Raw genomic sequence first — 26,270 nt, 5'->3', positions numbered from 1 at the left:
CAAGCAAATGTTTAAAATCAATTTGCTTTATTTTATACCTGCAAATTGCAGAAGCATATGAATTGCCTGTGCAAGTGCTGTATTTTAAGATGTCACTCCAATCTTTGGGAGGGCATCATTAGGCAGATGTTTATCTGTCCATAACGAGTTGGGTTCATACTCCAGTTAGCTATATGGGACAAACCTTTACACCCTGCAAAAGTGTCTTTTAGGTGTACAACCAGCAACCCTGATGTGTGTTTCGGAGATGCCCGCAACTGACATTGCTCTCCTCATTCTGGTACAAGGCATCTAAGACAGATGCCTGGAGTAGCCTGTGTCTCTTGGGTTACCATGGGTAACAATGCAGTATCATTTTGCTGTCGATCCAGCTCCAGATAAGAAGTGGTTATTTCCTGTTGCTTTGCTCCTCCACATGATGCTGTTCAGCACCTTGTAACACCAAAGGTTAGGACCCCATCTTGTTGCCACTGAAGCTTCGCTGCATGTAGAATTAATGTGAAATGCTCCCTCCCAGTGCTGCCACCTTCGACACACCCTGGCCTGGCCCTGCTCTGGCATCAGAGTATCACATATATTCATTTTTCCAATAAGTGAAATATATCTTTCACTGCTTATTGTTCAGAGGTTTGATTTTTGGCAACAGGCTTTCATATTCAGATACTTCGCATGGGTTGCAACATGGCAAAGCTATTAAAAACAAAATTTAATTTTGGTCTCGTTGCTGATGAGTCCAGTGAGAATTCTCACTTAATCAAACTTTAATGTTTTCCCTGTAAATTTCAGAAAAATCAGGAATTGGTCTGATAATTAAATCTTCAGATGATGTATCAAAGGAATAATGCCATACATGGGATAAGCGGCAGTCTGCCTCTAAAAGCCCAAACATCTGAAATGGAAAATTCTGCTGAATTTAGATAAAGATTTGAATATAGTGCTGTGGAGCTAAGAATAGACCACATTATTTATATCGTCAAAGGAAGTGACTGAAGTCACAGAGATCTTCAGAGAGTAAAGATGCTCAGACAGTTATGAACAGGAATTATGTTCATGGAGCTGAAGTGGAAAGCTACTGACGTCTCAGCATAGGCATGCTGCTCGCAGATGGCATTTCAGGCAGAAGAGAAATGCCAGGTTTTTCTCTCTTGGAAGACACAGAGTATCTTCCAAGTACCCAAGTAGGGACTGGGGAGTAAATTGTCCATTGCAGAGATGCCTTGTGCCCCAGCAGGTGTGTCTCCAAGGCACTGAAGTCCCTGTGTGCTGTATTTATGCCCTCTCTCTGACATAGATTCACTGGTGTTTCCCCACTGAATTATCCTCCAGGTCCAGTCCTTAGAAGTTGATTTCTGACTAGATCAGAGAATGAAATGAAACAGCTAGTGGGAAAACCTCAAAACATCCTTTTAATTAAAACTAAAATGAAATAGAGCCCTCATAGCCATAAGAGATGACAGCATACTCTGAAGTTCACATACTTTAAGAACTGTGCCCCTCTCTCCTAGGACTGTGACAGCAACACTCAGTTTTCCCCCTTTTTCAGAGGCTTTCAAGCTCAGAAGCATTTCCAGAAGTAGGATAAATGTCTGCTTTCAGTCCCTGTTTAATTATTCTCTCTTTCATCCCAAGTACGTTTCCAGTCTCTTCACTAACACTTTCCACTTTCCCCTCTTGTTCCCCACCTCTCTGACTGAAGGTGAACATCTCCAACCCTGAAAAGTATATAGATGAAGAGGTCCTATTTCCCCTCTCTCATGGTTTGCACCTCCAGTGGCTTTGGTGAAATTGCTGCTGTTCACATTCAAATACAAGAGAGAAGCAGCAGCGACCATGAGGCTGCTCCTCCTGTGTCTGCATACTTTCTTCCACCAAGTCAAGGCAACAAGGAGAGTGTGAGAAGGTTGGAGCCTGCCCATTTGGAGGACTAGGAGACAGATGCTTGGTAGGAAGCATGCCTGCAGCCTGCTCAGAGGTTCAGGTGCCAGATGGAGGATCTGCTCTCCTGGGAGAAGCATGCAGTGCCAAACAGATCCTGCATCCAGGACTCTCCCCTGCAGAGGAGGGGAGCAGGGGCTGTTTTCACACTGCCTACATGGGTGCCTGGCTAAGGTGCCACCAGCATCTTCGAGGAACTGAAGTCAACACTTGCAAAGAAGGTGATCACTCATCAATTTAGGTGCAAGGGAGAGATAATGTTCATGCTAATCCAGGCTTCTTTTTAATCTTTTTTTTTGACACTAGATGTGTATTTGGCTTTGCCAATGCTGTGTCCAACAGAGCCAGTTGGATCCTGGGATTTCTCCTCTGTGCCATGACAAGAAGTTACACTGGCTTTTTTGCAAAGCAAATGTGCCAACAGATTTTGGCAGGTGGTTCTCTCCATGCAACATTTTGAGAGTATTAAGTTCTCTCACTTGAGCAGTATTACATGTTTAGAGTAATGACAAAATACCCTCTTTTAATTTTTTCCTTTAACATTAATTTTCCTCTCACTTCCACTTGTCAGCTAAGTGCTGCTATTGCTATGTAGCAAAAATCAAGGTATTCAAACCATTCTGTACAGCTTTTCACTGTCACAGATTTCAGCAGAACCACTTTTCCTGAAAATGCTGGAATTTTGAGAAAGCTGCATTTTTAGACAGCAAATTACTCCCAGGGAAATAAATAAAATTGGATACAGTGCATGTGGAGGCATCAGCTCACCACCTTTCATCCAGGGGAACGGGAGCTGTTTTCAAATTCAATCATTTGGATGTGCAGGAAAAAATGGCTCTGATTTGTTCCGTTGATTAAAATGTCCAAAAATATCAGTCTCCTGTCCATCATTCAGAGCATACCTGTGTCAGACAGCAAGACGAAGGGAAGTTTATCCTTGAGCAGTGACAGAAGACCAAGAGACCAGCTACCTCCAGCTGCAAGTGCCACTCGCCAGTGCTGGTGTTGGTGGTCTTTTCCACCCTACACATGGCCACTGTATCAGGGTTAAAGGGCTACAGAGTTGTGGAGACACTTATCTGCAGACCCATAAATCTGCAGGTAATAGCTCCTTCTGCTAAAAGGACCAGAAATTCCGTGCTAATTAATCCATGAGACAGCTTTTACTGATAGCATGCATTTAGTTGTGACAAGTATCTCAGGCACTCTTACCCTGATGGTGAAGAACCCAGTGTAGCACCTGGTGGTTTTGCTGTGGGGATAAGAAGCAATCCCCACCTTCACCCTTCAGCATTGCATTGGTGATCCTACCTAGCACATCACTAGGAAGAAAACAGGTTCCTCTTTTCTCATGCCTTCTCTATCTACTGCATTTCAAGTGTGAGATGAGCAAAGTGAAGCAGCTCTATAGTGGTTTAACAGCCCATAGCATGCCCAAAGGGTGACAGCCAAGGTGTAGGACCAGGAGAGCTCTTGGGCTGCTCAGGTCGCCTGACGACTGCTGGTATCAGGTGTTGTTGGAGGAAAGGGAGGGTTGTGTAGCTCTGAGACACACATGGGGTGACAACAAGGTTGGCAGCTCCTCTTTCTTGAAAGCACTGATGGAATCTAGCCTGAGAGCAAGTTTCCAAAGGTAGGTGAAAGCTATGGAGAAGTAGATGGCTTGGAGGCAATGATGGAGGAGGGAAAGGGTGCTCTCAACAGCACATTGCTTTCCAAAGTGCTATGTGTAACATCACACCCTGGGCAGCACCGGGGATGTATCTGTACCCAGAGCCAGCTCTTCCCCCATTCAGTTCACACAGCAGCCATGGCTTTCCAAGAAAATGTCAGGGGAAGATGACGCTGTGACGGCCTAAGTTGCATTCATTCCTCATACATTCCTAGGGAGCCTGGTAAAGATAAACTCTCCTAAGTTACTGAGTAGCACATAACACAGGTGAACATGTCCATGGGGCACACACACCTGGAAGCAAAGGCTGCCTGAGCCTCCTACAAATTGAACACCTCACAAAAAAACAGAGCAACAAACCCACTCTCCAGAACCCTGAAGGTTTACTGGAATAGCAATAGGAAAGGCAGATGATCAAGGGTTAACAAAACCAACAGATACTTCCTGTGCCAGCACAAACAAGTTGGACAGAGAGGTGTGGGATTTGGGAATCATGTCTGTGGGCAAGAGCGTATTCAGGTCGTGTGGAAGCAGCCCTGTGCTCACCACCAGGAACAGCTCCAGCTCCTCTCAGCCTAAAGATGCTCTGTCAAATATTTTGGGTCCAGCATTACCTTCATGAGGTGATTACACAGCCAGTACTTCTCACCTGCTAACGATGTTCTGCAGAACCACATAAATGGGGAGACCGGTGCACTAGAAGGGCTTTGCTCTGGGGGACTGAGGTGTGCAGGATGTTGGAGAGCTGAGCAGATGCAGGGAAAAGCTCAAAGGGACACTTCTCTCTTGCCGTCTCAGATAACTCTAGGGCTCTATGTACCTGACAGAGTAAGTGCAGCAATTAGGGCTTCTGTTAGAAAATCTGCTTTATGGCACTTCTGACAAGCAGTATCAGGAGATGAGCAGAGTACAGAAGGCTCTGAAGCTTCTGATGGCAGTCGCACTCCTTAAGATGGAGCTGTTGATAGGCAACCAAGTTAAAAGTTGGAAGTGGATGCCTTTTCTCTTTCCTTTCACTACCATCCTTCTCTTCTAACCCTTCTAGATTCTTTCTGCATGAAACAGACCCTCCAAAATAGTCACCTCTCTAAATCCAGAGAGGAAATCACACACATTTTGTAAGGGTTACCCAAGCTATCAGCCCCCATTCAATTCTGCCTGCAATCTGACTGCTCTTCTTCAGCCAGCTTTGTGTCCTCTCCCAAAGCAGCATGGGAGTCACATCATGATTCTGAGACTAAGAAACTAAGACACTTTTCTTTGGGAGGGAAATAAGTTCTATCACCTTCATCACAAAGGCTTTTCTGGGCTCTGGCTCAACTACTTGGGCGTTGCAGCAGTGTAGGAAGTACTTCTGGTTTTAGGGTTCCTGTAACTGAAAGCAGGCAGGAGCTCAGATGGGGAGGAGAGGGAAATCCAAGTGTGAAATCAAAACCCTGATATTGCTTTAAGTCCCTAAAAAAAAAACCACCCTATACTGTAAGTTGGAGGCTGAACCCTTGGGAACTCCTGTGACCTTGACTTCAGAACACTTCTTATTTCTCTTTGCAGCTAGTTTTTGCTCTCAGTTATACTATTCAGATCTTGCTTTGTGTATGTGCAATTTTCCTGCCCACCTTCTGGAAAAGAGAAGCTGTCTTGCCACCCTAAGGGTGTTCAGCAACCCACTACCCAGATCCAGCCAAAAATCCCCTCCATCAGACAAGCCTGTGATGGTGCCCAAGAGTGCCAATGGCAAGCGCTACAGTGCCTACAAGAAACAGCAGACTTCAAACTCTTCTGTGCCCTAACTTAATATGGTGTTATAGCCTGAAAGCCCTCTTATCTCAAGCTTATCTTAAGCACACAAACCACTAAAAGCTCCCAGCCTCGCTCAGTGGCAGCTCTGGTACTGAATGACTTAAAACCTAAGTGCTTTCCAGCCCCTTCAGTGGTACAGAAGACAGTGGATTTGGATCCAGGTATCAGGAGTCCCCAGCTGGCAAAATGTAAAAGCTTGTAACCTTTAAAGCCTGCTAGATTGCTCTCTAATGCCTCAGGACTTGTTAGTACTGAGTCACTTGGAGGAAGAACTTGGTCTGAAACACACTGGAAAAGTTCACATCTCCAAACTGACCTGACCCTACAACTCAGGGGGTCCACCTGTAAGCACTACATAAAATTTCACTTTAAGGTCAAGTTCAAATACAGAAGATTCCAGCACTGTGAGAAATGACTTGAAAGAGTTTAGAGGAGTAATGGGAGGTACAGACTTAGCTAAAAGACACCCAGCACCTTCAAATGCGGGAGAATCTCAGGATGTGGCAACTGAATGGGCAAATACTGCATCAGCCTCAGATGCTCAGGAACTTTCCCATCCAGTATTACTACGGAAATGTTAGCAGTGACATCGTAGCACACCAGTGTGGAGTGCTCCATGAGAAATCATCTACGTGGGCAGAAAGTCTCAAGGTGTTTCAAACCTTGGGTCAAGTTCCCAAGCTAATATAGCAAAGGCAAAGGGAAGGGAAGAAGTTGAAAGGTGTGAAGGACAAAAAACATGAAGAAGGATACAAACACAAGACAAAAATATTGAGCACTGCCTCACTTCTGTATGCTAAAGAAGACCCAGAACCTATTCTGCTGGAGTTTTTCTCTCCTTGCCAGCCTGGCATAAGCCAAAATTGAAACTAGAAGCTATCTTTTGCAATGCAGTTTTCCCCCTGATCCCACCCCATTTCTGGTGTCGGCCATGGTAGCTAATATTATCAAGAAACTAAGCACTAGAATGAAGCTTGGAGTAAAGACCAGGCAAGAAAAGCTTAGGGAGGTAGGAACAGCCACTGGATACTTGGACAGCTTAACATGATTCTTTAGGTACATCGGAGATAAAAAGAAGATAAGGGAAAATGTGACCCTCTCCAGAAGGAAATGGGAGAGCTGGTCACCTGGCACATGGAGAAGGCTGAGGTACTCAATGACTTTTTTGCCTCAGTCTTCACGAGGAAGAGCTCCAGCCACACTGCCCAAGTCGCAGAAGGCAAAGGCAGAGAGTGGGAGAGTGAAGAACTACACACTGTAGGAGAAGATCAGGTTCGAGATCATCTATGAAACCTGAAGGTGTGCAAGTCCATGGGACCAGTGGGTCCTGAGGGAACTACTCTATGTGGTTGCCAAGAAATTATCCATCATATTTGAGAAGTCGTGGCAGTCTGGTGAAATTCCTGCTGTCTAGAAAAGGTGAAGTGCAACACCCATTTTCAAAAAAGGAAAAAAGGAAGACCCAGGGAACTACAGGACAGTCAAGTCTCATTTTGGTGCCTGGCACACAGCAGATCCTCCTGGAAACAATGCTAAGGCAAATGGACAATAAGAAGGTGATTGCTGACAGCCAACATGGCTTTGATGGATGGACCACTCAGTGGATAAGGTATTGGCTGGATGGTTGTACACAGAGAGTTGTGGTCAATGGCTCAATGTCCAAGAGGGGACTGGTGATGAGTGGTGTCCCCTCAGCGGCAGACCCTATTCAACATCTTTGTCGGTGACACAGACAGTGGGATCAAGCACCCTCAGCAAGTCTGCCAATGACACTGAGCTGTGTGGTGCGGCTGACACACTGGAGGAAAGGGATGGGATCCAGAGTGACGTGGACACGCTTGAGAGGTGGGACCGTGCAAACCTAACAAAGTTCAACAAGGTCAAGTGCTAGGTCCTGCACTCGGTCAGGGCAGTCCCAAGCACAAACACAGCCTGAGGGAGAATGGATTGAGAGCAGCTGTGACGAGGACTTGGGGGTGCTGGCTGACAAGAAGCTCAACATGACCTGGCAGTGTATGCTTGCAGCCCAACACAGAAAGCCAACTGAGTGTTTACCTGTATCAAAAGGAGCATGGTCAACAGGTTGCACGGGATATCTTTAAGGTCCCTTCCAACCCAAACCATTCTGTGATTTTATGATGACTCTATGTTTGACCTGATCAGGAAGAAAAAGCCTTAAAAAGCAAGAGGAGAAGCTCTATTGTGGCAAGGGGAAAGGAGCAGCCAAGGAGGTCTGTCGTCTATACACACGGCCAGCATTAGGTGAAAACACAGAATGTGAGGCTGCATACCTCACTGTTGGTTATGGGTCAGGCTGTCACCTCATGTTACATCATCTTACTCAACATACAAAATCCCTCACTGGGCAGCTGTTCCCAAAGTGCTTGATTTCTCCTTCTATCAACTTTTGCTACAACAGTAGTTTCCATAAGGGCAAAAGTGGATGTTTATGATTATGCTTTCAAATGCCAAAGTTCCCCAAGAATCAAAATTGACTGACATTTACCTGACAAGTATGCTATTATAAAATCTTTTTCAGTGAGAAAAAAATCTATGGTTAGACAAAAATATATATAAATAGCAGTTGGCTTGGCATCATAATCACAAATATAAAAAACATTTGGGGACCTCTTTTATGTGCTGAATATTTCATTCAGTCCTGAGGTACAGTGACTCCCTAAACCTTTACTGATCTGAGCTCTGCTTTTGAGAATCTGGTTTTCTGTTGCCATGACATTGTTAATGTCTGAACTGCTTTTTTTAACCACTCTTCTCCTTTTTTCAATCTCTTGCAGAGGCATTTTGAAATAGTGGGCATGAGCTGATCTTGTGGAACAGCCTGTGTGTCCTCAGAAATAACAGAAAAGTGTTTTTACAAGTTGAATGGCTGATACAGTTGTGATGGATGGATGACTACAATCTTGATGGATGGTAGCTTTTTAACTGGAGAAACCACAATGAACATAGCTGACCTAGCTGAGATGATTTTGGCTTTGCAGTGGGAGGGAGGGGGGTATTTCATCTGCTGGGTTTTTAACATAGTGACATTCAGGAAGAATGTATTAAATAAGCAAAAATTACTTGCTCTCTTATGCTTAGCTGGGCTTCCAGAGTGAGCAGAGTATACAGAATAACATTAAATTGCCTGGCAGTGGGTTTATTAACATGCTTGCTTCCTGGATCCAACTGAGAATGGAGAAATCTCTGTCAAGTCCAAGTTCTGCAGAACAGCATTGCTTCCTTAGGAAACCCTTTTTGCAGATGTACTTCTTTAATGGGATAATACCTTCCAATTGCCTGGCTTCTTAATAATACAGCAGTGTTTAATGCTCAGGGGTTTAAAGAGTATGTTTTCAGTTGTTCTGAAGAATAGGTCAGCTTAGCTCACCTTCCCTGGGCTTCAACTCTTCCCCTCTGATCAGCCTACCTGGACGTGCACATCCTGCAGCACGTCTCCTTTGAGACTTGCACAGCAGCAAACTCTCTGTTACCACCTGTAACTGCAGCTATAGCGTCACCAGCGTGGGTGAGGAGATATAGAGCACAGCCTGTCTCTGCTGCTTTCTTCAGGGGCAGATTTCAAGAGCCTTCCGATCACAATCCTGCAGTGAATCATCTGAGGTCACCTGCTGTCAGCTCCTCCTAGCAAACACATCCAGTACTAGCTGTAGTCCCTGTCCCAACATGAGCCTAAACCAGGCTCCAAGGGTATTTTGATACTGGTATTTGCACCTTTGGATTGTGTCTTCTGATTACCAAGGCTGGAGAAACAGAAGACGTTTCACAAGTGTCAAAATTTTAAAAAAGCATCAAGCTAGACAGAATGAACAGCATGTTCTCAAAAGGCACCATCAGGATCGTAGGTGAGACTTTAGCAGTCTTCACAACAGAGGTACCACTGTCTTTTCTGCAGTGATGTAATTCCCATTCAATGAGAAGAAGAACGGGTCTACAAGTGTAAGATCTTTCGAGGACATAAGAGCGCAAAGCACTACTTAAAGCTTAATAACCTCGTAATGGTGTTGAGTAACTCCTTGCTTCATAAGTACAGCTTTTGTAAGTATATCTGAAACAAATAATACCCTTAGAATGCACTGACAGTGACATCTGAGTATTTCCAGGAACCTACACTATAAAAACGTCTGCCCACCACTGAAGGGAACAGAGATCAACATTTCAGATAACAAACAAATGCCTTTGATTTTTCCTTCGTGCCAAGAAACACTGATATTGTCTCTGTCTCCTGGGCATTCTTCAGTGTGCCTCATTAGGATGTTATGAAGTGTTGCTCTATTTGTTCTGTCGTAAAATAGCAAAACAAGCCTTGGGGCCAGAATGACTTCAGCCGAGATGGATATGCTCAGGCTGAGGACCTGCCCTCAGCATGGGGATGTTTGTGCCTGGTGTGGCAGAAGAAGAGCGAGAGACCATCCACTGGCAGCTTCTCACTGTTTGCTTCCAACAGCTCAGCCAAGAAAGGCCCTAACCTACGGCTGCTGCTCTCTTGAATGTAAAGGAGCTTGGAAAGACCCATTCTTCTGTATTAACACACAGCTGCAGGATTTCAAAGGTTTTGGTCTTGGAGGCAAAGGCAGATAGAGAGAACTTCTAGAAACTGTAGTTTTTCCCAAATTGGAGCTCTTAAGTTAACAGCCCCCTGGCAATATCACAGAGACTCTGTAGTCTTACTGTGCTTTTGCACCCTATGAATATCAACAAAATGTGTTTGATTCTCTTTTTTTTTTTTTTTTTGCCTAATAAACACTTGCAAAGAGCATGCAAGAAGTCTCAGGTTAAAACCAACCTGCATGGGAGAGCTTTCTACAGCTCATTTTGCCAGTGCATTTAACAAATCTTTGGTAGTCAAACCTCCTAAAGAGTCTCCTCACGAGTCAAAGCAGCTATCTGATCTGCACAAACCAGGTGAGCAGCTATATGCACACACTCACTCATAATAACATAATCAGCCCCAACCTCTTTTGCTATTGCACATGCTATGTTAATGGGTAATGTCTAATCCTGCCCTTTGCTAATCCAGTCATGTTTGCTTAACCACGTTAGCCCAGTTGCTCCCAAGATCTTTCCCTCTATAACGAATAATCTTCAAGTGGCCAAGGCCCATTTCCATTTTTAGAGATTTGAATGTCAGCTATAAACTTAGCTGCAGATTGCTCTTGAGATCTACCAAATATGGACTTTTGAAAATGGAATACTTTCAGAAAGGTCAGAAATGACTGGGATTGCAGAACCTTTACTAGCCTAGCATCTTACTCTGAGTTGCCATGCTTTGTTTTAAGTGACCCCCCGACTTTGGACAGAGCTTTAACAGTGTCTTTTAATCCCAGGTTTTCAGACATCATGATGGGATGTTGCCATGTGAACTCACATCAGCTTTAGGTATAAATCAAAGTGGCACATAACTGCTAGCTTTGAACCCTTAAAGAGTTTGTCCTGCATGGTATAGTTAATACAAAACTTTAAAATACTGTGATGGAGTAAATTAGAGTGGTGTGAAATAGGATTGTAGTTACAACATCTAATTAGGAAAAACTGCGAATTATACACGTTTTATAACATAGAGGCTGGTTAGAAATAGGACAGCTGGGTAGACCAACAGAAAGTTGCTTCTTAGAATACGGTGATGCAAAAGAGTATTACAGGTTCAGCTCTTCCATCAGAAACCAGAGCACTTTACAGTCTTCCTGCTGCAAACTCTAGATGGCTGTTTCCCAGGACAGCAAAGATTTGTTTCTCTACTTCCATAAGCAAGAATCAAGTCTTTCATGTTATGTTTTCTTCTGGGCATAGACTAAGGAGTGGTTGACAACATTTTTAAAGCTTTCAGTTGATGATGAGTTAGTTTCACTACGAGAGATCATAGAATCACAGACTGGTTTGGGTTGGAAGCAACCTTAAAGCTCATTCAGTTCCAACCCCAGGCTACAGGCAGGGAAACCTTCCACTAGACCAGGTTGTTCCAAGCCTTGTCCAACCTGGTCTTGAACACTGACAGGGATGGGGCAGCCACAGCTTCTCTGGGCAATCTGTGCAAGCGCCTTGGCACCCTCACAAGGAAGAACTTCTTCCTAATGTCTAATGTAAATTGTCCCTCTGTCAGTTTAAATCCATTTCCCCTTGTCCTATTCCTACATGCCCTTGTAAAAAGTCCCTCTTAAGCTTTTCTTGTAAGCCCTCTTTAGGCACTGGAAGAGCTTTATGTATTGGAAGAATACTTAATCATCTCTCAGCCTACATCACCTATACCTAGCAGATGAAATTGCTGATACACAGGGTTCCTGGCCCAGATGCTCTGTTCATAATGGGCATGGCTCTATCACCTGCTTGAGGACTTTCCCTCTGGAGCACATGGAGATGGTACAAGCAGGAGTGAGATTTAGCATAGCCTGCAAATAGATCTCCCCTCCTCCATGGAAAGCATGGACAACGGATGTGCAAGGACGTAGGAATGGCTTTGCTAAGACAACTATCTTAGGGCCTGCCTGGCTTCAGCATCCTTGGACTGGTGTGTGAAGAAGGCAGGACAGCTCCTTTGGAGATGATGGCAACATGCAGACTCAGAGGGGCTGTCGTCTTCCCCTCTGGCACTGCTATCTTTTGCTCCTGAATGACTGCCTGGAGAGTCGCTGTGCTCCCATCACATTACTGGGAGACACTCCAACATGGTTTGATATTTAATAAACTGCTTCGGTTTTAATTTTGTTTGTTACTTGCCAATTAAAAGTGCCCTGTTGCCATGGCAACAGGAGGACACCAGTAACAGCATGGGAAGAGCAGGGTTGTGTCACCACAGGAACTGAGTTGTCAGTCTGTGCAAAGTGGCTCTGTCAGTCTGTCTGTCAGTGCCAGCAGGCCTACAGGGCTTTTCTGTTTTGACTTGGTATGAGAGCGCGAACACACACAGGCAGGATTGCCAGGGTCTCTCTCCCTACATTTCGCCTTAGGGGGTGGAAAATTAACTCCAGATAAATAGTCTTGGGCACTGTATACAGAATGAGAGGCTTCTGCCCATGCTTTCAACGGGGTATTGACCAGGGGGGTGTGCTCAGGGGCGTTGGCAGTGAGCACAAGGATATCACTGTCCCTCTGCAGAGGGGCACTGCAGCATTTTGAAGTCCGGGGATGAAGGCTTGGTGGCAAGGATGGTCCACATAAGCCATCTGCCCTCCGGGGTTGCTCTCTGTGTGTTGTATCTGCAGGGGCAGAGCCTGCTCTTGGAGGCAAGCCATTCCCCATGATAATGGATGGGACAGCTTTAGCCTTGTTATTTCATCCTGTCCTAGTCAAAATCTCAACTTGTGGACAAATTGAATAGCTATTCACAGAGCTAGGAGAGCACATGAAGTTCTGACCTTTAGAACAACCTTTTCCAGTTACAGAGACGCTACTTTTATCACCCACTACTTGCTATCCTATTTGGCATTCAACTAGAACCTACTGCACCTTTCTTTTCTGTAAGAGCTGGAAACAGCCATTAGAAACTTTGCTGGTGGTCGTGCACATAAAATTGGATATCTCTTTGCATATTAAGTGCTTAATTTCTGAGTGCTCCTAGCATACGCCCATCCAGATTTATGTGCTGGGCAATGCTTCAGGTGGACTGTGTTTTTTGTGCGCGCACCAAAGTGCTGGCAGTTCAGCTAGCTGTTTCACAGCGTATCCTGACACCTGGTACAAACCGACTGTTACAGTAACCCACACCAGAGGCCCAGGACTGAGCCTCTCTGGCTTTGAAAGAATTTAATCTCTCAGAGCTAACACGTTTCCCGTGAGCATTAATGGTCACTTTCCATAAGCAGCCTCCCCTTCCAGGGCAACTGAGAGGAAACATAAATGAAGCTGGGGTCTCCCTGTGGTGTGCCTGAACTCAGGCTGCCTTCTACAGAGGGTGCTTGAGTGAAGCTCACCCAAATCCTGCCCCTTGCCTTAGAAGGAAGCACCAGTACTTCCCCTAGCTTCTGGCCCAATGGAGAGGATCTATCTGGTCCAGTGATGAAGAAACAGAGCAAAGTCTATTGTGAGGCACTGGCACAGGTTGCCCAAGGAAGGTGTGAACGCTCCATCACTGGCAGTGTTCAAGGCCAGGTTGGATGGGGCTTGGAGCAATCTGGTCTAGTGGAAGATGTCCCTGCCTGTGGCAGGGGGGTGGAACTGGATGAGCTTTAAGGTTCCTTCCAACTCAATCCTATCTGGGATTCTGTGATTCTAAGTCAGCATTGCCCCTGCCCACCTGAGAAGATCCCACTCTTTAGGCCGTGGTTGATTACAGTATCACAGTATGCTAGAGATTGGAAGGGACCTCAAAAGATCATCTAGTCCAATCCCCCTGCCGGAGCAGGAACACCTAGATAATGTTACACAGGAATGTGTCCAGGCAAGTTTTGAATGTCTCCAGGGAAGGAGACTCCTCTTAGAACAGCCAGGTTCAGTGCTGGTGAGTGGGATAGGAACAAATAATTCACTGGAAACTGTCCTGGCACTATTAAACCTCCTTTGCAGTGTTCAGTACATCAATCTGATCCGTAACTTCTGCTCTGAACTAGCAGCTGCTTAACCAGTATGAAAGGAAATCTGATTTTATCTGGCTCAAGAAACTTGCTGGACTTCCTGATCCCAGGCAATACCCTACAGCTTATGGCCACACAGTGTGCTGGTGCTGCCTAATGAATGTAATAGGGTTTGTGAGCGTGCTACGGAAACATCCGTTTACATCTGAAATTTAATTCACAGAAAGTTGGTGCTTTGTGGTGGACTTGGCTCCCGAGCTCAGTTCTCTTCCCCAAGGGTCATGGAAGACTTGCTAGCACTGGTGATCTCCTGGAGGATTTCAAGGCAAGTTAGATAGTGATAGTGCGGACTGATAGGCTTCACCTCCCCATCAGCCCTCGCTGTTTATTTGCTTCCCATTCTTTCTTTGTGAAGTTAATGGCAAAGCAGAAGGGGGTATGGTGCAACAGCCTGTCCACTACTTCCACCCTTTGTGCTCTTGGATCAGACCAGAGAAATTAAGCTGAAAATGCATGCTGACATGCAGCATGACCCCAGAACTGGGATCTCACCTGTCCAGGACTGTAAGGGACAGATGATTAGTAGTGTAAAGGCATTTCAGAGTTGCCTGTGTGGGTTACTATATGTAGCTCTCTCCTGATCACTGCTTCTTTTCCAACTAAATGTATGCGCTGATCATGCTTTCTGATTTGAAACGTGGTGGACATGGCTTTCTTCTTGGCCTTGCCATGCAGTGGTGCCCTGGTAAGGACCACTGGAGGTGTCTGCATGCTGGGTTGTGGCTGCAGGCTGCAGATGGACATCAAGTGCAACAACTACCTGAGAAAGGCCAGGGTTTGCACCTACACCTCCTTCAGGAATGGGAAGATAGGGGCCGGAAAAGGGGTATCAGCTCAAGGAGGGGGCTTTTAAGCTGCTTCGGTATGATAAAATGTCTGTGTGCACAGCCCATGACTGAAATAAGCAGAGATGCAGTTTGGGTCCAGCTGCTCTTGGTTTCTGAAACCTCATCGTTTGAGAGCCTTGACGCTGAGATTGCTCGGTCTTCATGTTGGGGGACAGGTTTCTGCCTCCTGGTACACAACTGAAGGTTGGGATTGTTTTATGCATGTACATTTTTTGCTTGGATCACCAACAAGGAATAGAAGATGCTCGTCACTTAGTCCACAATGATACAAAGAGCAGGTGAGTCAAAGGCTCAGCCCTGCAGAGCCTTGTGTGCTGCTACACATCGTCCTAGAGCCTTCCTTAATGTTTTGTTCTTTGAGAGAAAGTTGAGGAAATAAGGATTTTTGCCTACTCACTCATCACAAGGCCATCCTGAACTCGGCTCATGATCCACTGTAATGCTGAATATGATCTTTTCGGCCTTGGTACGTCTTTTGCCTCTGGAGTAAATTAAACCACCAAGCCTGCAATAGTGGCAGGCTCATACCAACCACAGACAGCAGATTTAACCCTATGCCATTTGCTGGGTGAAGGATCTCACTAGTAGAAGCAAGCATGGGAGGACACATGCTAAGAGAAGCAGAACTTGACCTTGCTATCAAAAAGCTGTGAAGCTTGGAGAGGTTGTCCACAATGTGCATTGAGGGAATATGTAGTGGAGCAAGTCTGTTTAAAGTAAGGGACTTGCACAAGGATAGCACAAATGTCACCAGTTCGAAACCTTTGCATGCCTCATAAATACAGCAGCAGAACTTGGCAAGAGAAAAGCTTTTGAAAGCCTATAGTGTCAATAACAGTAATTAAAGAGAATAAAAGCTGGAAGTAAAATGGTTTTGGGACATTTGACTAAGGTGCTAGTGAGGTGGTGAGGAAAATCTAGCCTAAAATTCCTGTGTTTGGCATCCACAGAAATGTCACAATGCGCCTCCAGATAGGCTGTGTTGCCAAACCAGCCCTGCATAAAAGAAAAGAAAGTACACAAATGTGATGACATGTAGAAGGAAGGATGGAGATGAGATGCGGTCTCACTTGGAAGAAACTAATTCATAACTTTACAGAACTCAGACTCACTGGATGGTTACACTACTGGGATCTCTTTCTTCTCAGAAAAATCTTCATTTTTCTCTGGAAGACTGTCCTGCTCCTGTTCTGCTCTCAGCCTAATTAAAAAGTAACTGGTTGTATTCAACACATGACCCAACAGCCTAGATAGCTGAGTGATCATTTGTAATGTATATCCAGCAGGTAAGATTGGGTTAGTAAACCCCCTTCTCATAAAGGAGCAAACATCTGAAGGACTGTTTCAAAATGCAGAAAGATGGGTCCATAAGCAAATGACAACCACACAGCTAACTGGAGTATGCTACTGTGGGACTGTTCCTGTGTGTCACTTGGTTCTCCACTCTCATGACTGCAGTGTATATCAAGAGTAATTCCCCTCTAATCAATGAAGTTAATCTAGTCTTAAACCAACCTACAGGAAAATGAGGAGTTAATTACAAACAGACAACCTAGGGGAGTTGTTTCTTATCAAGGGGGAACTATGTAGCGACAATCATGCCATCAACGCAGATATAATATGCAGCAAACCAGAAACTCCTACAGCCCTGGAAAATGAAGCACACAGCAGAAAGAAAGGAGGGAATTTGTTCAAAGCCTGTGGGTGAGGTTTTCTTTGGCTCCTGAGTGGGTTTTGACACTTGGGAGGGACGCGTTGTGCTGCCTGAAGCGATTCTGGGGAGACATGCTGTGGATGTGGGTCTCTGCTGGGGAAGGACGATTTCCTGTGGCCCCCAGCAACTATCTAACAAAACCCCTAAACCAGACCCAGGCTGATGCACATCTCCTGTGCTTTCTTCCCTGTGCAGTTTCTCTCTCTGCCTCTGACCACAAGGCTAAACATTGCTACTGTGCAAACTGATACTGTTTTACAGTGTCTCTTGAGGCTGTGCTTCTAATCTTCAGCTGGAGCTTGATTCTTTCCTTCCTTTTAATGAAACGCCTGGCCTCCCACCACAGGAACCCTGGCCTGGGTCAGCAGCATCACTGTTCTCCTCCTGCCCTGGGTGAAGCTGGTCCCTGCTGCATGGCTGTACATCCCCCTGCCCCATTCCACTGGTTAGGCTGAGGTCAAAGCAGTATTCATAGTTCTTAAATGAGTTCCCACATGGCATCTTTAATCAGTTATTACAAATGTACACAGTACTATGTGTACATTAACAGCCTCAGTAAAACCTGGATATGGGTAATAAAGTCTTCCCATGTGGCAGATTTTCTGCCATCCCCGTGATTGATGCAGTATGAGGGACATACAGGTGTTGGAATCCTGATGTGTCTCTACCTAGGGGAAGACAGCTGTCCCCACAGTGGCTGCAAGAGCTCCCTCCCTGGCTGACTTACTTTAAGAAGCAGTTGCTTGCTTTGGAGGGACAGGTTTCCCCTTAGGAGGAGGAGGATGGTGTGGGGCTTGAGCACAGCCTCAGCACATTTTCATTTCCTCAAGGGCGCCGTTTCCTTGCCTCGCCACCTCAGCAGGATTCTCCTCTTGGAAGGATGGGACTTCAAGCCACAGGCCACAAAATGACCCCTCTGCTCCTGTCTGTATGAATTTCAGTGTGTGAAGGGAGCGGGCTGTCAGCAAGGCCTCAGCACACCTCCTGCCAGGGCCAGCAGTGAAACCAGCCCTGCGCAGAGCTGGAGCACCTGTGTTCATCCTGTCCTCAGACCGAGTGCTTCTGCAAGGACACCTGATGTCAGGGGGAGGAATTGCTTTGGAGTCTGTGGCTAGAGCAGACCACTGCAGAATAATATTTATCCTAAGTTTACTAGCACCTGGTGTAAGCAAGGATCGTGTTCCCCATCCCCCCTCTCCCAAGCGCCTGGGCATAACTCTCCTTCCTCCTTGTCTCCCTTCCTCCCAAGCTGTTCCAAGCCTGTACTCTTGCTGTTTGGGAGCAAAGACTGCGCTATCCCTCACCATCATCCCTGAATAAACATGAAATGACAGACCCAGGAAGGTGGTCCCAAGACATTTGTTTAAGGCCAGGAATGCCCTATACAAATGTTTTCATTTTACATCTGGAGACATGCAAATAATATGGACATCATCAACAGCATTTGGAAAACAAGTATTTTAAATGGCACTCCTAAAACTCGGGACTGGGCAGCATGACTCAGCAGCACTTTCCAACAGCTCCCAGAAGAGATGGATATAAATCCACTTAGTAACCGACATGTATCTGAGATGTGCTGAGTAGCTTGTAGTTATCTGCAATTGCTGCTGGGAGAGCTGACTTGCAATCATACCTGAAGACAGCACCCTGCCTGTATCAGGCTGTGGCCAGATGAAACCTGATCTTCAGAATCAAACATGGTGATGACCTTCTGGAAGGCTTTTGGTGTCTGATCACCCACATGGTCAGAAACACGTATAAGTATCTGTGAAGCCTTGGCCGTGGCACGTGTTTAACCTCAGTGCCTCAGTTGCACAGTACATCCAATAACTACACGTATTTTTTGTTCCCTTCAATCCCTTTCTGGACAGAAAGGCACTAGAGAAGAACAAACAGTACCTGACTGTGTTCATCAACATCAGGGCAATGCCACTGCTATCTGCTCTGCGGGGAGCATCTGTGCTGGGCGCCATCAAACGGGCTGAAATTTGCCTTGGCCAGGCTGTGCCGTCCTCTGTGAAGGAGCAGATAGTGGTATGGAGCGGTCCCTCACCTGACCTGCATGCCACCCTGGATCCAGGAGCTGCCAGGAAGCCCATTTGTGGGCTGCAAGGAGGTTTTCATCTTCTCAGGGCTCTGCTCCAGCTGTGCTCTTCTGCCAAGTATCTTTGAACACCTCAACTTTTGTGTCTGCTCTGATGCTTTCCAGAGGCTCCCAGAGCAGCCAACTTCCACTGGTATCTTGTGGGAATGAAAGCAGCACTCCACCCCTCATTAATTCACCACTAATGCCACAGTCCCGTGGCTGCTTTGCTCTCCCTTCTTTGCCCATTGTTTCCCTGTCACACCACCTCCCTGGCAGCCCTAACTGCGGCTGTATTTGAATAACAAATCTCAGAGGAGAAGGCAGGCAGCCCTTCTTCCCAGGCAACAGAGCTGGTGGTTTTTTTTTTCTTCTTTTCAAACTAAAAATACTCCCTGCATCACTCAAAAAATCAGTATCAAACACATAAAACTCGTGGAGGAAAAATACACCCCTCTTTCAGTGAAAAGAGAGAGCTTGCAAGGAAGGAACAGGAAGGACTAAGCTCCCTGCAGCACAGGGTCTGCATTTTCACAGGTGAGCAAGGATGTTGGACAGTTTGGGGTGAGGTAGAGATCCTTTTCAAGGACCCTTGGCAGGACTAGTGTTGCTCATTACTGAGAAATCAAGCCTGAAACGGCATCTGGAAGCAGAAAAAGAAAAGAAAAAAAAAAAGCAGCTCTACAGATGGATCTGCACCTGAAGAGGCTGTGCTTTGCACCAGCCAGGGAGCAAACATCATCAGGAGGATTCATCTGATGAGCTTTTCTCCTAGAGACTAGCTGAAGGGAAAGGCAATACCTGCAACTTGAAAGCCATCTTTCAGATATCTCCTGTTTTCACTGATTGCCCCATACACAAATGTCCTCAGACCTCTCTTACCCCTCCACACTTCTAATACCCAAAGGCCTGGGCGGCTGTTCAAGAGCGGGTTGTCCTGATCTCTCCTGATGACATGGAGATAAAAGTGAAAGCTCTAAGAGCCTGAGCCAGTTTGGTGCTGAAATCCCCTTCCTGGCACCAGTGACTGCTGCCTGGTCCTCTTACTGTGCCTCCCTGGGAACTCAGGAACCATCTTCCTTAAAGCCCTCTTTAGGTGGTGAAAGATGTGATTAGATTCAACCTGTAGCCTGCAGTTTCAGCAAGATGATCATGGTCTCTTTCTTATTAATGATCCCCTGAGACACCTCTTTCCCTTCTCTTAGTTTGAAAGAAAATTAAAAAGCTTATTTGAATTGATGGCATCTGTTCTGGTCAGCGGTTTTATAAGACAGTTAGCTACAGACCTAATTTCAGAGTTGGGAAAGCGACATGGATGGCAAATGTTACCAATCTACAGTGCCTAGCTGATGGCAAGTGCTCACCAAAGAAACAGATCCTAGTGGCATTTTAGGGTGTGATGTTATCATCTGGCTTACTTAGAAATGACGATGAAGTGCATAATTTTTCCTACAAATGTGTTTCTTAGAAACAGGTTTCTGACTGTGCAGAGGAACTGGAAAACCAGGAGAACAATCCCACCCTGTCCCCAACTGCTGCTCATTCACCACCAGCCCATGCTGTCTGGGAGACCCCAAGGACCAGACAGACCAAGGGTTTACTTTTGAGTGAGGATTAAAGTGTTGCCATGCCAACATCATAGATTCTGATCTATTCTGCTTCCTGATTAGAAGCAGGACCAATGGGAAAAACATCATGCTGGCACATCAGCCGCTTGGCAAGGTGGCACCTTCACAGCAGCCTTCCACATGCCACATGTTTTCAACTTGGCACGTGCGTGCCGCCCACAATCTCTGCCTCCTTTCGGCTCCGTTTCACACGGCCTTTCTTCATTCTTTACGAGTCTGGACTAAAACTGTGTAACATTGGGCCAGCCTGTGGAAGTTTGCAGTTCTAGAGCTCTGTCAGTGATTGACAGCCTGTTAGAAGAAAGGTGAGCTGATACTGCTCCTGCATGCAGCTGCATCTGTGCAATTAAGTTCCTTACCTGCTATTACATTTTCTAGGCTACATGGAGTCCCCATCCCTCCCTTTACTCAGAGCCAGTATGATCTCCCTCATGAACACAGGATTTCCTCCTGCTCACAATCACTGTGACACGCTTGCAGAAGGCTGGGATTCTGACTATTGTTCATCATCACTACTGCTGCCCTATAAATAGCTGTGATGCCAGAGCTAAGATCACATTTTAGCCTTCAATGAATTGCCAGTTTCCAACTACCCAGGTTGGAAAGAAGACTGACAAATTTAGTCTAAGTAAAACTCTACATGAACACTTGGCAACCTCCAACCTGCTTATTTACTCGGATGACTCTTCTAGGCCAAATCTTGACTGCAAGAGCAAGCCACGTTCTGTTTATAGCCATGATACAAGCTTATTCTGTCTCCCTTCTAAATGCTATCCTTATTAGCAGCATGACTACAGCGAACCAGACACTGGTTCTACGGTGAACTTTTTTGCTTCATGAAGATCATCCCATGCTACTAACTTAATGACTACAACTTCAGCTTTGCAGGAGAGCAAAGTCAAGCCTGCGCTTGTTGTTGTGGTAAAGCAAGCTCTCCAGGGTCTGGCCATAGGTCTCAGCTGACTTGGCTGGGATCTCTGGTGATGATGTGTGAGTTTGACTCTCCCTAAGCAGGAGAGCAAAGGCATGGAAATAGACGATCTCAGGGTCTTCTAGTTGGCACAAAGGGCTATCATAAACCATTTCCACACTCTGCTGTTACTTTATTGCAACCATTTATTGGAGAGATTTTGTTTTCAGGGGCTCAAGGGATGTCTAAAGGGGGAAAATGCATCAGCGGGATGTGCAAGGCACAGCTTTTGGTTAGAGAGATCCCAGAATTGCCACAGTGGGGCTTGCAGCTCATGCACTATGACTGCAGGCAGAGCTTATTCTGGGCTTTCCCTTGTTCTCTGCTGTCTCCCTCTTTCTCCTGCACCCTCATTTTACAGCAATGATTTCCAATACGCTGGCCATCTTAGGTAGCAACAACAAGCCTTTCTTGAATGAGCCAAGCATCTCCCCGGCAACAAGGCAGGCTGTGAAAACAAGAAGTGCTTTCCTTTCCGGTTTATGTTTCCCACCTCTCAAGAAATGTCATGCCTTTTACTGTCTCTACCACTCAAAACCATGAATGATGGTATCTGGAATGCACCTCGTGGGGGAGCAAAGAAAGATGAGGGTGTGTGAGAAAGGTGGCACTGGTCTTAACGAAAAAGACTGACAGAACTTTACACCTTAGTGAAGGGCAGGCTGAAATATTTGTCCAGTGCTCTTACAGTGAGGAAGCCAGAGACCCAGTACAGCAGGAACATGCACGTTACATGCAGGCTTCAGCTGCAGCTGGACATCCAGACAAATGCTGACACCAGGTAAAACTGGGGTGGCTAATGCCCCCTTATTCCATTTTCCATTTCCTCTCACTCTGTCCTGCTTCTCCACAAAGCAGCCCTAAGTTATGCTTCACTATGTTCTCATTGCTTACCACAGCAGTCAAGCAAGGGTTGGCAGTATTCTCACTGCAGCAGCGCAAACCCAAGAATACCACATTCACCCCCAGACCACAGACCACCCCATTAGGTACCAGTCAGCAATCTGGGACTTCCTACCAACATGGTGGTGCCTGATTAACCTCACTTGCCCTCCCCAAAGTTATACAGCTTTTGGCATCTTTCAGAGAGCTCAGGTTAGGGACACGCAGTAGGAGCCAGCTTGGCTAAATAGACAGAAGTGAGGAGAAGACTCTGGGGAGAACTTACTGCAGCCTTTCAGTACTTAAAAGGGAACTAGAGGAAGAGGGAGAAAGACTTTTTAGCAGGGCCTGTTGTGACAGAATGAAGGGTGATGGTTTTAAACTAAAAGAGGGAGATTCAGGCCGGCTGTGAGGAGGAAACTGTTTACAGTGAAGGTGGCAAGACACTGGCCCAGGTTGCCCAGAGAGGTGGTGGATGCGTCATCCCTGGAGATATTCAAGTCCAGGTTGGATGTGGCTCTGGGAAACCTGATCTGGTTGAAGGTGATCCTGCTCATTGCAGGGGGTTGGAACTAGATGAGCTTTGAAGGTCCCCTCCAACCCAGACAGTTCTACAATCCTGCCTTGAGCTGACAAGTAGGAAAAGCCAGGCACAGGAGCAGCTCTTACAAAAGAGAGCTTTCTGCTACACACTGCTCCCTTCCAGTGACTGGAAGGCAGGAGGTGACAGTGCTGTGTCCCTGGTTCTGCCACCACCAAGCAGGAGCGAGAGGAAGAGGGCAGCTCCTAAAATTACCTTTGGCATGTGCAGAGGGAATGGGCTGGAAGCTCTGGATTTCTGCATGCACCATCCTCTTCAGAAGCAGGTTAGATGCAGCTCCAGTGTACGTGGCTCCTTTTGCCAGCTGCCTCAGAGGGCTGTTCAATTACACTAAACTGATTTATTTTTTTCATATCACTAGCCAGTATTTAAAATGTTCAGGTACATATCTGCTTAGCTCCCAGTTCTGGAGTTACACATTATATACAGCATAAGGTCACCACAGACACATTTTGCCTGAAAGAAAAAAATTTGCTACAAATTATTTTTAATGCTTCAGCAGCTTTTTAGATTTCCCTTTCATAGCTGAAACAGAGACATCTCCAGACTCCTGCTAGGAAAAAAGTTCAGTGTGAAAGTCACTGCCTGCCACCTCCAGCTGCTGAGTGCTGGACCTGTGACCCTGCCACCTCAGACACTTGTATCTGAGCCACACGGCTGATACTGGGATTCTCTGCTGAGTGATTTCTGAACAATTTCAGCCTTTTTCTGTCTGGTTTATGCTAACATCTACAGCCTGCAGTGGGATCACAGGCACTGCATTTCCAAGCAGCTCCTGAGGTCAGCATTGACCCACAAAGGAAGAGACTTTATGCTGCTTCTGGCTGGGATTTCTAAAGCCAGACTATGAAACTGGCTCTTCAAATGGAGAAATGAAAATACACCACTTCCCTGCCCTTCCTGCTTGATCAGATCCAAACACTTGTGTCAGCTTCTGGATTCCTGGCTTTAAATCTCCATTTCCCATTTAGTCCACCTGGATGCAGTGAAAGGGAATCAGTGAGGAGCTTGCTTTATTAATGCATTTGCACTTTAGAGAATGGTTTAATCCAGAGGCTGTATGTTATGGCCTGACTCTCCTGCTGTTAATCTGATTATAAAGGTAAAGACTAAGCAGTGGCCTACAGGCCAAATAGAGGGTCTTGTGTAGCCAGGCAAAACTAAGCCTCTGCCCCTCTTCCTCCATGTACCCTCTTGCTCTCGGCTAGTGGGTGATCTTGCCCTTGGGCAGTGATGGCCCTGGAGATGAGGAACACACATGGATGCTGCTCCTCCTGTAGCCAGATTCTGTCTCCTCACTGACTACTTCTTTTTTGCCTGCCCTCTTGCAACATGTAAAGGATTTGTGACTTAGCACTTTTACATCTTTTCTGGAGCTCCAGACCGACCTTCTGGGTTGTGCACGGTGGTAATGTGTCATATGCTCCTACCTCCCTGTGCTGAAGGATACAAAACGGGGACGTACCTGCTGCCCTCAGGCCGTGAACCTTGAGACAAGCACAGCTGCAAGAAAACCTGTTCACCTGCACCAAGGAGCACATATAAAGTGAAAACCTACACGCAGACTGTTTTGTTCTTAACTTGGGGACAGGTTCTTACCAGGAAAGAGGTCAGCAAGACCTGGAACATATGTTTTTTGTGATTTATTTTGATGTATTAGCTCATATTTCCTACACTGATCTCACTTTGACAAAAGCTAAGTGGGTTAATCTGGACTTTTCTGGTCATTTGCTTCTATTAGACTGGAGGTATAATTATGGGCAGAAATAAAATGAGAACAATGAGAGAGGATATAGTTATTTTACCTCAATAACAAAAGCACAAATAATGTCATTCACATTAGTAAGTAGAGGAGGGGCTTTTTTTGCTCTGAATCATGTCAAGGTGCCACCTGGAAGGGATACAGAGGCAGATGCATCTCCCATGAAGTCAGGGTAGGGGAAGCTGTAATAGATAAGTGGTCATTGAGGAAATCCTGTCCTTCCCTGCTGCTGAACCAGGCTGAGCAGCTGCAGCCCTGGGTCCCCTACCCTAGCTCTCTTCTCTTGGGGGCTTAAGTGATGAGTAGGGGAAAATCCCCCACTAAAAGATTTGCATTGGAAACCCATGGCTGAGGAATGACTTTTAAAATAGAAAAGCTTTGCTTGAAAAGGGATGAACCATGTAGCATAATACTCAACAAATCGCTTGTGTAATGGCCTCTCTTTAGAGCAGCTGTGCATTAATAACAAAAGTGGGGGAGCAGAAGCCATGTGCTTCTTCGTAAGATTAAAATAAATACTGTTTCATACTAATAACAGCAACTTTCTGTGGAGGTTGACTAAGAGAAAGGAGCAAGTGGAAGACCACAGACGACAAGATTTGGTTTCTTTCCCCTTTATCTACTACTACATGAAGGAATACTACCCCCATCTATGAAAGAAGATACTCTGAATTTGCCCTCCCAGACTGTTGTTTGGTTTATAATGTTTTGTTGCAGGCTTATCTGTACAAAGTCAGCATGACACCATTATAAGACAGGAGTAATTTCTCTAGGACTTTGTATCTTAGAGAAACTATGTTGGGGAGAACTTGATTTAATTTGCTTTATACTTTGCAAAGCGTAACTCAGGATCTCTACTGCCAAAAGCATAAACTGAAACAAAAAGGTTCACACTAGACATAAGGAGAAACCTTTTCATCAAGAGGACAGCAAAGCAGTGGTCCAGGCTGCTAAAGAGGCTGTGCAGTCCCCAAAATCAGAGGATTTCCAACCTGATAGGATAAAGCCCTGAGCAAGGTTTGACCTCAGAGCTGACCTTGCTTCAGCAGGTGGATGGGTGAGACACATCCCAAGCTCCTTTCCATCCTGAGTTATCGTATGATCCCAGGAACACTTGGGACGTTGCCCACAGCAGTATCAACGGACACGACGTTTTGCGTAGCTTAGGACTCCACCGCTTATTCCTGGCAGACCTGTTAATAGGTCTCCCCCTCCATGCCCTGTACTTTGCCAGCCCTGGCACTAAAGCAGTGCTGAGCTTCTCTGCTCAAACTAGGACTTCAGCTATTTAAGAAAAAAGAAATTTTACATATTAAAGCTGTCTGCCACAGACGGTTTATCAGACATGATGAATGATTTGTTTCTGTTTTCCTGGGCATAGGTTTTTAGCTGAGACAAGATACTTTGCCTTGCTGAGAGCTGAGTCACCGAGTAATCAACAGATTAATGTATTCTGTTCGAAAGCCATCCCCATTAGTTCTCGGCAAGCTCACAAGAACTCCATTATGGTATCACCTCTACATTTGAGATGGAAATGTCTCCAGGATTTGGAGTTCCTGTGGGAAAAATCGCTACACGCAAAGAAATCAAAATACCCCTTTGCAACTGAGAGAAACAACGTACCTCCTCATACAGTAACACCACAGCAGGATTCTGGTGCTCTTTCTAGTGAATGCTTTTATTATCAACCCTTAGATAAGGAGTTTGGGGTATGCCATACATCTGTCATTTGACAGCTACCTAAAAATAGTCATGACTAACTCAGTGGTGTATAGGACTTTGCCTTTACC

General features: G+C 45.7%; 1 protein-coding gene across 2 annotated transcripts in view; it reads right to left on the bottom strand.

Annotated features, from left to right (window-relative positions):
- The window catches only part of GNAO1 (G protein subunit alpha o1), a 142,912-nt gene that overhangs the window by 65,816 nt on the left and 50,826 nt on the right, over positions 1 to 26,270 (bottom strand). The window lies entirely within an intron of this gene.

This window comes from Pezoporus occidentalis, unplaced genomic scaffold, assembly GCF_034315485.1.
Source record: "Pezoporus occidentalis ecotype Australia unplaced genomic scaffold, CSIRO_AGI_Poc_V1 ctg135, whole genome shotgun sequence".
NCBI lineage: Eukaryota > Metazoa > Chordata > Aves > Psittaciformes > Psittacidae > Pezoporus > Pezoporus occidentalis.
The sequence above is the reverse complement of the archived record's forward strand: the minus strand, read 5'-3'. Positions and strand labels throughout refer to the sequence as shown.